Source organism: Peromyscus eremicus, chromosome X (genome assembly GCF_949786415.1).
Source record: "Peromyscus eremicus chromosome X, PerEre_H2_v1, whole genome shotgun sequence".
Taxonomy (NCBI): Eukaryota; Metazoa; Chordata; class Mammalia; order Rodentia; family Cricetidae; genus Peromyscus; species Peromyscus eremicus.
Window position 1 is genome coordinate 7559706 of NC_081439.1, and position 12149 is coordinate 7571854.

Sequence of the window (12149 nt, forward strand, 5' to 3'; positions counted from 1 at the left end):
AGCAGAGGGCACAGCGCCCCCACCCCAGATCCTCTGATCCCGGCATTTTAACAAGAGAGTGTGGGAGATTGCTCTGCCTGTAAGGTTTTTGGAGACTGATTCACGTAGACACGGCAGGAGCATGTTTCTCTGGCCCTCAGCCACAGTTGTCCTACATGCTCCTGGTCCCAGCAGCTCCTCCAAGGCTCCCTTGTGAGACATCAGTCCCAGGTATCCATGAAAATGTGCTCAATTCTGGCTCTGCTGAGAGGAAACGACGTTCTCTTCCCATAATGAGGGCTCTGGGTGTGAATTCAGCCATCCTAGGCCACTGTCCCCTGGGAAATTATTGTTTTCTTACACTTGGACCTTGAAAGCCAAAGCCAAAATATGACTGAATTGGTCTAACCTCTGATATGAAGGAACTAATGGGGATGGGATAGATGGAAGTAATGGAAGTGAAGGGAGCATCTTCCCCAGGGCAGATGAAGTCCCTAGGTTAAGTAGGAGGGGTTGACATAGTCTCTGTAACCACCAGTGTTAGACACACCTTCGTGGAGCAGGGGAGGAGAGCTGGCCGTGAGGTCCAAGGCCTAACACAATTGTTGCCAAATTAGCATTACAGAAAAACACACTGGTAAACAAAGTCTCCAACCCTGGAACCACCCTGCTCCCCACCACCACCACCACCATCATCCCACACCCCACCCCACCCCACACCCCCCCACACACAGCCAAGAGCCCTGCTGGAAATGCCTGGAGCCAGAGGAGCAGACAAAGTGTCTGAAGATGCTAACGAGACAGGTGATCCATTAAGTTGTGCGTGGAACCACGTGCAACAGCGCTCGGGCAAGAAAGTCCATGCTGTACGAATAAGCTCCAAAGCCCACATGTAACGTAAAAACCTCATCCTTGTACAGGGTTTGCCATTTGTACTTCTAAACTTCCTCCTGCTCTAGCTTCCTCCCTCGAAAGTGTCTTTTTCTTTTTTAAAAAAAGATTTCTTTTTTGTATCATTTTTAGTTCTGTGTAGGTGGATGTGTCTGCATATGGGTATGTATGTGCATGTTTGTGCAGCTGCCTGAGGAAGCCAGAGGCATCTGTTCCCCTGGAGCTGGGTTACAGGTGGTTGGGAGACGCCTGGCATGGGTGCCAAGGACCCACCTCCAGTCCTCTGGAAGAGCAGCAAGTGCTCTTGACCTGAACTGCTGAGGCATCTCACCGGCTCCCAAGTGTACCTTTTCGGATAAACCGTCCCTGCTTCTACTATCCATGTCGCTCTGCTGTAGCTCTTATTCTGCAGCACAAAGCCTGGAACCCCTCTGGAGGAAGCCACCAAACCCTGATGCCCGCTGATATCACTGTACCTTCCCTTCAAACATCCCAGTGAGGTCTCCATGCCCTCTCCCTCCCCGCTCCAGGCAGCCAGAGGCTGAAATGTGGCTGTAAAAGTGGGGCTGGTCACACCCGCAGCCCCGGCTGGCAGCTTCTCAAGTCCTGTTTGCCTTCCACCATTGAACCTGTGGCCCAACAGCTGCAGCACAGGTCTCCCCGAGGAAGACCCTGTCCACCTGGGAAACTGCTCCTCCCCAGTGGACAGGGAAGGCGACGGTGAGGAACAAGTAGCCCTTGTCTGTCACCAATGATGGAGCAGCCTAAGTCCATCTTAAGATTAGAAGCCATCTTCTTCCGAGGTCAAAATAAGTTCATTCCTGTTTCCCATAAAACTTAAGTTTGACCATGTCTTGACCCATTTTCTGGAATTTGACATGTTCCATACTCTATACCCTGACTTCCACACGTAACCAAAAACAAACCCCAGCCCTTGGAAACCTCCTGGTCATGCAGGGTTTTTTAAGCTATATAAACCCACTGTCTCCTGTGTTCATAGCTGTGTCTCCACCCTGCTCTAGGGAGACAGCCCTGTCTGACAGAAAATAAGGCTTGCTTAATTAGACTACAAGAATTTGGGGATGGTCTTTACTCTTGTTTAGTGGCATTAACACTATCTGTAGTGAACAGACATATGTTCACACACGCACAGGGAAGTCACACAACACTTTGTCTTCATTTTAAAAAATGCAGAAGGCCCTTTGTATCCCTTTCTGGCTTTAGGTCATGGTACACTTGGCAGCAGGAAGGAGGAAGAGTGTGGTGAGTGAAAATGTGAAGGAGAGGTGGTTCAGACCCCTTTTTGCCTTTGCAAGTCTCCTAATGCAAGCTTCCTCGTCGGAGGAGACAGGCTAGTTTCCTGCGGTATCTCTGCCCATTGGTTTAGAATTGACCCCAACTGAAGGAAAATGTAAAACTCCTCCTTTGCAGGCCTTTTCGGTGTGATGGGATCTTTCACAGTACAGTTATGCATCACCCATGGACCTCAGATGCCAACCACTTATGGTCATCAGAGACTGACCTGGGACAGTAGCCCCAAGTTCATTGTCACGTGCCAAAGAATACTAATGACACAGACTTTTGTAAGGACCTGCAAAGCAGAGGCAGGCTTTGTTCTGAATTATTACGGAGGAATGAGAAACTGAGGAAAAGGGAAAAATTAAGGAAAGTGAGAGAAACTCCTGAGAATCGGGAGAGGCTTACAGGACAGGGGTAATCTGTTGAGTTCCTCTTGTCTAGAGTTTCTATAGGGCAATGGCGGAAACTGGAGAAAGACTAAGGAAATCTCTCCTGAGGCTGATTAATTCTCTGGGCTAGTATGAGCTGAACCGAGGAAGGGCCCACATGCTCTATGCCTGCTGCCCGGGCCCAACCAGGGAGTCAGTCATAGGCTATTTATGTACTACCCACCTAGTGAGGGGTAGTTGAAGCCCCTCTCTATCCATCTCTGACTCCAGCTTTGACCTTGACTGTCTACTAGTTGTTGTTATGGGAATTCTGTTATGTCCTGGTCCGTTATCCAATTGAACAGAGCGTTTGGTTCAAGAGGCAGAGTTCACATTCTGCTGGCCAGAACGGATCAATGAGTCCTTGATGGACCCAGGACGAGAGAAAGCGTGGCTACTGGGAGTCTAGGTGGGGCTGGAATGTTGCGCACTCTTTTTTGGAGTCAGAAGACAAATATGGCAGGTGTATCTCGGCCATAGTGACTGTATCAGGTTCTTATACTTGTCCCTGACTTTTATAAAATAATAAACAGTAAAAGAAATCTTACCATCTTAGTCATTTGGCCAGCGTTCTAGTTTCATTCTGTTGCTGTGACAAATACCGTGACCAAAAGCAACTTAAGGGAGGAAAGGATTTACTTACACTTCCAAGGCACTGTTCATCATTAAGAGATGTCAGAGCATTGCCTCAAGCAGGAATTGGAAGCAGAAACCATGGAGGACCGATGTTTGCTGGCTTGGTCACAGGCTCATGTTTAGCTAACTTTCTTGTACAGCCCAGAACCACTTGCCCAGAGAGTGGTGCTGATGTGGGAGGACCCAGCCCACTATGGGCAGCACCATTCCCTGGGCAAATGGTCCTGGTCTGTATAAGAAAGCTAGCTAAGCATGAACCTGTCAGGGGCATGATCAACTTGTAGCTTTAGCATGGCAGAGCATTAACTCTATCAGGTACCAAGATACAGCTGTAGTCTTTCTTAGTTACCTCATATTTAGCTCCTTGTCTATGCAGTGGTCTGGAGTGGTCTCCCAGGTAGAAGCTTCTTATTAGAAGCCACCTTTGCTAACATTAAGCCTATTCATTAGAAGCAAGAATATGTGAAAGGACAGTAGTGTTTCCAGTGTGTCACTGGAGGGCTTTGGAGGGGGCAGGACAGCCTGAGGTCACTGGATCAGAACCCTGTCCTTCCTCTCATCGGTCTAGCTTGGTTATCTCATCTCCAACTATAAGCCCTCTTATTCATCCTGCTCAGTATCTCAGATGCTAACATTTTAACCCCTAATTTTCCCTTTAATTCCAGCCTCTTTGCTTGATGCAACATATGTGAGCAAGTTACAACCTTCACCATGCCTCCTTTTCCCTCACGACCTAGAGAACGTTATCGCCTAGCTTACGTTCACGCTTCAGATGTTCGGGGAGTCTCCTTGGTAGCTCTTAGGTACTGAGCCACGTTCTAGTTCTTTACCTAAAACCTCACTTCACGTGCATACACACATCCCATAGAGACTAGACTATTTCGAAGGGCAAATGCATGTGTGCCTGGCATGTGTAGCCGCACTTGTTGAGAGGCAGAGGCCTGGAAGGGAAAGAAGTCTTGGCCTGAGCCCACCCCTTTATATATGGATGCCAAGACTCAAGCATGAAATGTTTGTTCTCTGTCTCTCGTTCCTTCAGAAGCAGATCCCAAGACAAGGACACAGATGGAATTACTTTGTTTGGGAGGTGATTGACAGAAGCTCCACAGGAGAGCAGCGAGGGTGGAAATAAAGCTCTGTTGTCAGGCACCAACAGCCACTGACTGCAGCTTACCCTGCCCGGCACACACCTGAGTTCTCTCAGCTGCAGGGCGGGAAGCCTGGGCATTCATCTACCAGCTCCTTCATGGATGACTGCTCCCAGGGGAGATGAGGGATTGTTTATTTGCTAGCCATCTTGAGCTATGTGTCAACATGATGTAGACATTCTGCTTCCTAAAGGCAGCTTCTGTTGGGCATGCACTCAAGAGCCTGAGGCAGGAGGATTGCAAGCTCGGATTTAGTCTGGGCTCTGGGCTACGTAGCAAGTCCAGGGTAGCCTCAGCTACATAGTGGGAGTTTGTCTCACAAAACAAACATGCAAAAGAAAAGAGCTGCTTTTAGTGCCGTCTTGGCAGGGTGGGAAGTTTGTGCAGAATTCTGTATGAAAGCTTTGAGTAGCTCTCACCTCGAAACTAGTGAAGTCTGGCATGGTGGTGATCATCTACAATCCCAGCATTCAGGAATTCAAGGCCATCCTTGGCTACCTAGGGAGTTGGAGGCCAGCCTGGGCTACATGAGATCATCTCAGAGTGAGAGAGAGAGAGAGAGAGAGACAGAGAGACAGAGAGACAGAGACAGAGACAGAGACAGAGAGACAGAGACAGAGACAGAGACAGAGGTGTGATGGTGCACTCCTTTTTAATCCCAGTACTCAGGAGCCTGAGGAGGCAGGTGGACCTCTACATGACTAGCTCCAGGCTAGCCAAGGACACATGTTGAGACACTGTCTCAAAAAAAATAAAAATAAAACAAAACAAACGAGTGCTTCCTGCTCTTCCAAAGGATAGACTTTGGGTCCCGGCACCCATGTTGGACAGCTCACAACCACCCACAACTCCAGCTCCAAAGGCTCCTTGGCCTCTACTAGCATGCCCACCTTTAATCCCAGAGACAGAGGCAGGTGGATCTCTGTGAGTTCAAGGACAGCTTGATCTATGTACTGAGATTCAGCCCAGCCTGGGCTACGTAGTGAGACACCATCTCAAAACAAACGTAAATCTAAAAAGAAAGAAATTGGTGAAGAAGCGTCGGTTACCAAGGCAGCATGGTACAGGGATTGGTGTCCGACTTCTACCTAGTACAGAGCTGCACCTAGATGGCCTTCAGTTCATCTTGTTCTGGAGAGGAGGCTGGCCCTTGAACGCTACATAAGGTGCCACAGCTCGAGGCTTTTCCCGTTTAGAAGACATATGTTCAGTCTCCTACACACCATTGACAATTTAGAGACCCTAGCCCTAGGATGGCTAGTCTCTCAACCTTTGGTCTTTTCCTGCTCGCTTATCCATCTGCATCCACTTCTCAAGCTTTCTGCCAGCCTTAGCATACTTGGTAGCACCTCTAAAAACCAGTGATTCCTTCCCAGCACCCTTACACCTCCTCACCTGCACCATCTGCCTCACAGTTGACAGTGTTTGGATGTCTAGCCTCCGTGAAGGAGCTGTGCTTGACCCAAGGCCACACCCCCACAGCACTTGGCCAGGACCACAGTTAGACTAGACAAGGGAAAGGGAGATACAGGCAAGGAGTCACTGGAGACCTAGGATCCCAGAGTTTTCCACCCACCAGGTTCTGAACCCCTGCTCTTGGTCTAGTTTCTTAAAGGTCAGATTGTGTCTTAAAGGTCACCAGTGTGCACGCTCAAGAAGAGCAGCAGGTTGCAGACACACACAGAGCTTGAACACGTGGGAAGATCCACCTCTTCCTGTGGTGAAGAGGTGGATCTGGTCTGGGAGGAAAAGGAAGCCACACCATGGCCTTAAGCTGGTGTTACTCTCTGTACCGACATGTTCCAGCCACAATGGCTGAGGAATAGAAGAATTCCAAATGAAGTCAGCCTTCCAGAATGCTAGGACTACATCCATTAAGACAGGAGGATGAGAGCTGGGGCAATAGCTTAGTAGGTAAAGTGCTAGTTATGAAATCATAAAGACCTGAGTTTGGATCCTCAGCATCCACGGAAAAGCTGGGCATGGCAGTGTGTCTGTAACTCCAGCCTGGGGGTGGGGAGACGGGCAAATCCCTGGCACTTCTGAGCCAGCAAGCCTGCCCCAACTGGTGAGCTCAAGGTTCAGTGACAGACTCTGTCTCAAAAACTTATAAGGTGGAGATCAATTGAGGAAGTCACTGTCGTCGGTTAGGGGTCTTTATAGAGTTCGATTTTTCTGACGGTTAAAGAATTAAAAGGCAGGAAAAATCTCTCCCTTGACAGGTAGCAATGGGGAAAGTCTTGATGGATGGCAGGCAGAATCAGCAATGAAGAATCGTGGCTTTTCTATTAGGGGTGAGGAAACACCCACACAGCAAGCAGACAGAGAAAGGCAAAACAGAGGGGGGCATTCGAGGCCCTGGAAAAAATCCAGTCTTGTCGAGAGCTGGTGTTTTGAAAGTCTCTAAGCGTCTTCCTCCCCTAATTTAGGGTTGGCCAGCTTGAACAAAGGCAGGATGGCTAATTGGCCCACGACTATTGTGTAAACATGTATTGATCCCGCCTTAAACTCATCAGCAAGGAGGGTCCTACTGATGGGAGAGAAAAAGCCTTCCGGGCCTTTGTTTTAAGCTGCCAGGCTTTTGTCTCAGTTCAGAAGGGTGAGGAAGAAGTCAGCGGCCATCATGGAAGTTTGCCTTTTTTCTTTTCTAGTCATGGCCCTTCTCCCCATCTGTCTGCCTACCAAGGAATGTGTCTAATTCCTACTTCCTCAACACTTGACGTCTACCTCTGGCCCCCACATGCATGAGCACACATACACACACAGTGGAGGATAGGGCATGTTTTATTTAATGGTTTATTAGTTTGATTTATAACTTTCAAATATTTAGACACATGGTATATGGCCCTCCCTGTGTACTCTAACCCCAGATCCCACAAATATTAGAGGTGAGGCTATATTTGCCTTATAGGTGGAGGTGTCCACTGTTTGAAAAGGAGAACTGAAGCTTGGGTGAGAACATCTGGAATAAAAGAATTGGGTGATGGGCTGGCCTTTGTCCTGCCTTTTTCTCTCCCTTGTGTCTGTACCACATAATCTAAAGCAGACCCTTGATTCCTCAGGCAAGGAAAGTAGGGCCCAGAAAGGGCAAGAGACCTGCTGCCGGGGGTCTCTTTATGCTGTTGACGTAAGCAACTCTGCCTTAAAGGAAGTAAGAAGACAGTTTCTTCTGAGTCATATATGAGTAGCCGGGACCTGGGAACCTTGAATGTCATGTTCCACGGCGGGAGAGACAACAGGAACTGTACAGTCGCAGAACAAAGCAAAGTTGTAAATCAATAGATTTTCAATTCTGTTGGCAGAGCATCGTGCAGACTGAGGCAGCAGGTATTAGATGTTATCTCCCAGCGGTCTTTGTTTTAGGGGAGGTGGAGGCCAAAGGTATGCTAAGCTCCATGATATATTGTGAGACCTTCTCTAACCAGTACAAGAATGTTAGGCCAGGTGCCTGCCAAATGCTTCAGCCATTAAGGGTGCTTGCCACCAAGCCTGATAATCTGAGTTCAGTCCCCCAACCCCACATGGTGGAAGGCAAGAATGGATTCCTGTAAGTTGGCCTTTGGCTTCCACTTGTGTGTTGTGGCATTCACATGCACGCACAATTTTTTTTAATTTTAAAGAATTTAGGTCAGGGCTGGGAAGATAGCTTAGCCAGTAAATCTGAGATGGATCCCCAGAACCTACATTTTTTTTTAAAGCCAAGAAACAGACAGATCCCTGGAGTTCACTAGCCAGCTAGCCCAGCCTGCTTGACACGCTTCAGACACTATCTCAAAATAAATAAAGTGGATGTATTCTGATGAAGGGCACCCAAGGTTGTCTTCTAGATTTCACATGCACCCCACATGCGCAGGTACACACACACACACACACACACACACACACACACACACACGTACGTACATTAGGTCAGATATAAAAATTAAGGCAAATGGTTAGTAAAGGTTCTAAAATAAGACAATTTTGATTCTCTTTTCACAAAATTCCATCTCTCCACCACCAAGTTGTTCTAATCAGCCTGACCAAACTGCCTGAAGAATCTAATGCAGACGCAGTTCTTCAGAAAACGTCAGTTCACAATGCTGACGGTGTAGCAAGGGCTTGGTCGCCTCGCTCCTGCCCCACCCACCCACCCCCCCACCCCCCCACCCACCCCCCCCACCCCGGCGAGGGGGACTCCAGTAAGAAGACAAAAAGCCACTGCCTAGTGAGATCAGGATGAAGCAAGCCATTCATTCTAATTTTTGTGAGGAACCCCTAAACTGCCTTGGCCAAAAGCATCCTTCTGATGAAAACCCTAGCTCCTTGTGGGACTGGACGAATCCATCTGAACCAAGAGCTTAGCTCTGGAGTGAAGGAAGGGAGGCAACAGTTCGTGCATTCTGCTGACGCTCAGTGGAATGACGTCACCCCAAGGGCAAGCTCGGACAAAGTCGGCATGCAGACTCGTACCCGCTTCCGGGCCCCGGGCGCAAAGCGCGCTCCGGAGCTAATGGAGGGGCAGTTGGCCACGAATCCCCAGTATGAACGTTTAGGTCCCTGTCCCCTCCCTCCCTCCTTCTCTGGGCTTCGAAACTAGTTCAGCTCGCTAGCCCGGGTTAGCAACTACGCGTGACACACTAGGGGATTTTTCCCCTTAAGGTCACGTCCTTGCGAAACATGGGCAGCCTCTGCCAGTAACCGGCGCTGCAGCCCCGCCCACTTCCAGGGCCTGCAGGGGCGGGGCATCTGCGCATTGGCCCCGCCCTCCCAGGCGCGCCCATCAGAGGGCGCTGAGGCTCCGACTCTGGAACGCGGCCACGCGGTCGCTTTATCGCCCATGCCGGGACGCAGGCTCCAGCTCGGCGGCGGCGCGGGGGCGGCAGCCAGGCCCGGAAAGGCCCCGGGCACGCCTGAGCTGGAAACCTTAGTCACGCACCTGAAGCCACAGGAGAGCTGCTCTGGCCGAAGCTAAATGTCCCTCCCGGGAGGGTCTCCCAGAGTCCTACTCATCTGACCTGACCCTGGAGTCAGGAGGGTGGATAATAACCCAGTTTGATACAGCATGTCAAGGGTTGGCCCAGGGTTCCTTCTGCCATCCTACTCAACAAACTCACTGCCCCACTACCCTAAAATGCACTTTCCAGGAGCTACTTCTGTCTGAAATCTCCACTCTGTGTGGCCTCCAAAATAGAGCAGTAGAGCCATCTGGCTTGCCCAGGAAAAAGACCCAGAACTCCGTGCCAGGAATCAAATTAACATTCCAAACTCAGAGGCCTCTGAAACAATGATTGATGGTGCTGACACATGCTAGGAGGTGAAAACTGGTCCTGGGATAGGTTTCCTAAGCCACCAGCAGCATGGCCAAACAGCAGTTGAAATCAGTAGTTATGGACCGAAGGAGCCCGTATGCTTTAGAATGGAATGTTGGAGGAAAGAAACAAATTGTTTACACCTATGATCATACGGGCCAGGACAAGGCGAATGTGGCAGAGTCCCGGGATTGAGTAAATTCGCTGCTTATTGGTTAATCTTTTCTGAAAGCCGAAAGTGAGGTGACCTTTGGGCAGTCTTTGGCACACAGAAAAATAATGCAGCCCAGAAGTTTTGTCTTTTTGTTGTTGTTGTTGATTTAGTTGGAAGCTGTCGGTTAAAATAATCTCCTCTGATCTCTTCTCTTCCTCCATTCTCTGGCCTGTAACTTAATTTAGAGCATTTCAAAATTCTCTTATAGGTATGTGGGGCAGGCAAAAAGCTCTTGGAACATCTGATTTCAGAAGGCAAGCCATCAAAGATACTTGGATCTGTGGACTGTTGAGCCACCATATAACTGTGGGGCTCTGCTGAAGCGTCAGAAGAACAAATGCAAGAGAGGCGGCAGCCCTCCCCATGCGCTCATCACCTTTTGCCGCTTAGGAAATTAGTGTTTGACAGGCATACAGCAGTCTAGAGCTGACGCTGATCTCCAAAGAAAAGGTACAAAGGTTTCCACTCCCTGCCCTTTGATCTAGGAACAAAGACGTCTGTCAGACCTGCGATGGGAGGATCTTCCACACCACAAGACCCCTAAGACTCTTTTCTATTTCAAAAATGGAAGCGCTTTGAAACCTTGTTTTCCTCAGCCTGGACTGGAATTTAAAACTTTGTTGGGTTTGAGAGCCACCTTTCCTGGGTAAGTGGAGCTCTTACTGTCATCAAAGCAGCCTCTCTATGCAGCAGATGGAGAGCACCACAGAAAACCACAACTAGACACAAGCTAGAGATCATCAGGTGACGGGAAGCACCTGCGGCTCAGAGAACATCAAGGAAGAGGGGGCAGAAAGACTGTAAGGGCCAGATACCAGGAAGTCCGCTGTGAAACGGTCACTCCTAGAAATGGCTGCATAAACAACCAGAACAACAGCAATATCAGTGGACATGCTAACATGGAAGGAGGGAGATTCATGGGGTTCTGCCCCTAGACAAAGAACTACAGGCAACTAATAACTGTTGGGAGAGGGAGAATTAGTCGCCTTGTTGGTTGTCCAATGCGTAGTGGTCAGCCTTGAAACTATATACACAGCACCGACGAAAAGGGATTCAGCAGGGTGTGTGTGTGTGTGTGTGTGTGTGTGTGTGTCACACACACACACATATATATGTAAGAATAAAGAAAAAGAGGCTATCTACTTGAGAGTACAAGGGACATGGGAGGCTTCAAGGGAGGGTAGCCAGGAAAGGTTGGAGGGAAGAAAGGGAGAGAAGTCGATGTAATTCTATTTCAGTTATAAACATATTCAAAACTAAAATGAAAATATATAACATTATAGAGAGTGTATCACTGGTGGTAGGCACGGCAATGCACATCTAAAACCCTGCACTCAAGAGGCCCTGGTCCCCCTTTTCTTAAGAAAGAACCAGTTAACATGCCTCATTTTCATATTTTCTAGGTGTTGTCTTACGGCTTTCTATAAACTGTGAAATGACCAAAGGCACAGTGGGAGGAAGTTAGACTTCTCCGCCTTACCATTGGCCAAACTAAATAACTCAACTTTCCTTTACCAGTGTCTGTGTCCTGCCTTGCTTAAAATCCAGGGAAACCAGCAGTAACATGACTCAGCAAGTAAAGGCTCCTGCCACCAGGCCTGGCAATCTGACTTCTGTCCCCTGGACCTACATGATGGAAGAAGATAATTAACTCCTGCAATTATTCTCCGGCCTCCATACTGCACCTCTCCCCCCCACATACACAAATAATCAAACAAAAGCGTTAAACACCTTTAAATAAAGGAGATACCGAGAAACAAAGGCATCAGCTTCATGGATGTCAGTGTCTGTTAGCAGTAGCATCATCAAGAAGAGTGACTTTGCCAGGTGTGTGGTGGCTCACACAGTAATCCCAGCACTCCAGAGGTTGAGGCCGGAGGATTATAAGAGTTGTGATCTGTGATCCCCTCCGAGGATGTTTGTCCTGGGGACAACAAGAAATGAAGTCTGCGGTACTCCCAAGAGTACTCAGTCAGCATGTTGATTAGAAAGAAAGCCAAAGGGAAACTCCTGAAGCAGAGAGGTTCCCAAACAGGATGCTCTCTAAGCAGCGACGAGGGTGCTTTTAAATCATTACAGAACGAAGAAAACGTTAGTCAAGTAAGGAATAGAGTGGTTTGTTTCCTCTAGGTACACAAGTGAGCCATCCTGGTGCTTCAGAGGGTTTTATTTGCGGCCAGTCTGGACCAACTAGACAGGGTCTTCCTCTCACTCTGCTATTGGCGATTTCAGTATCCAGGGTGTATGAGAAGCCAGAATATTG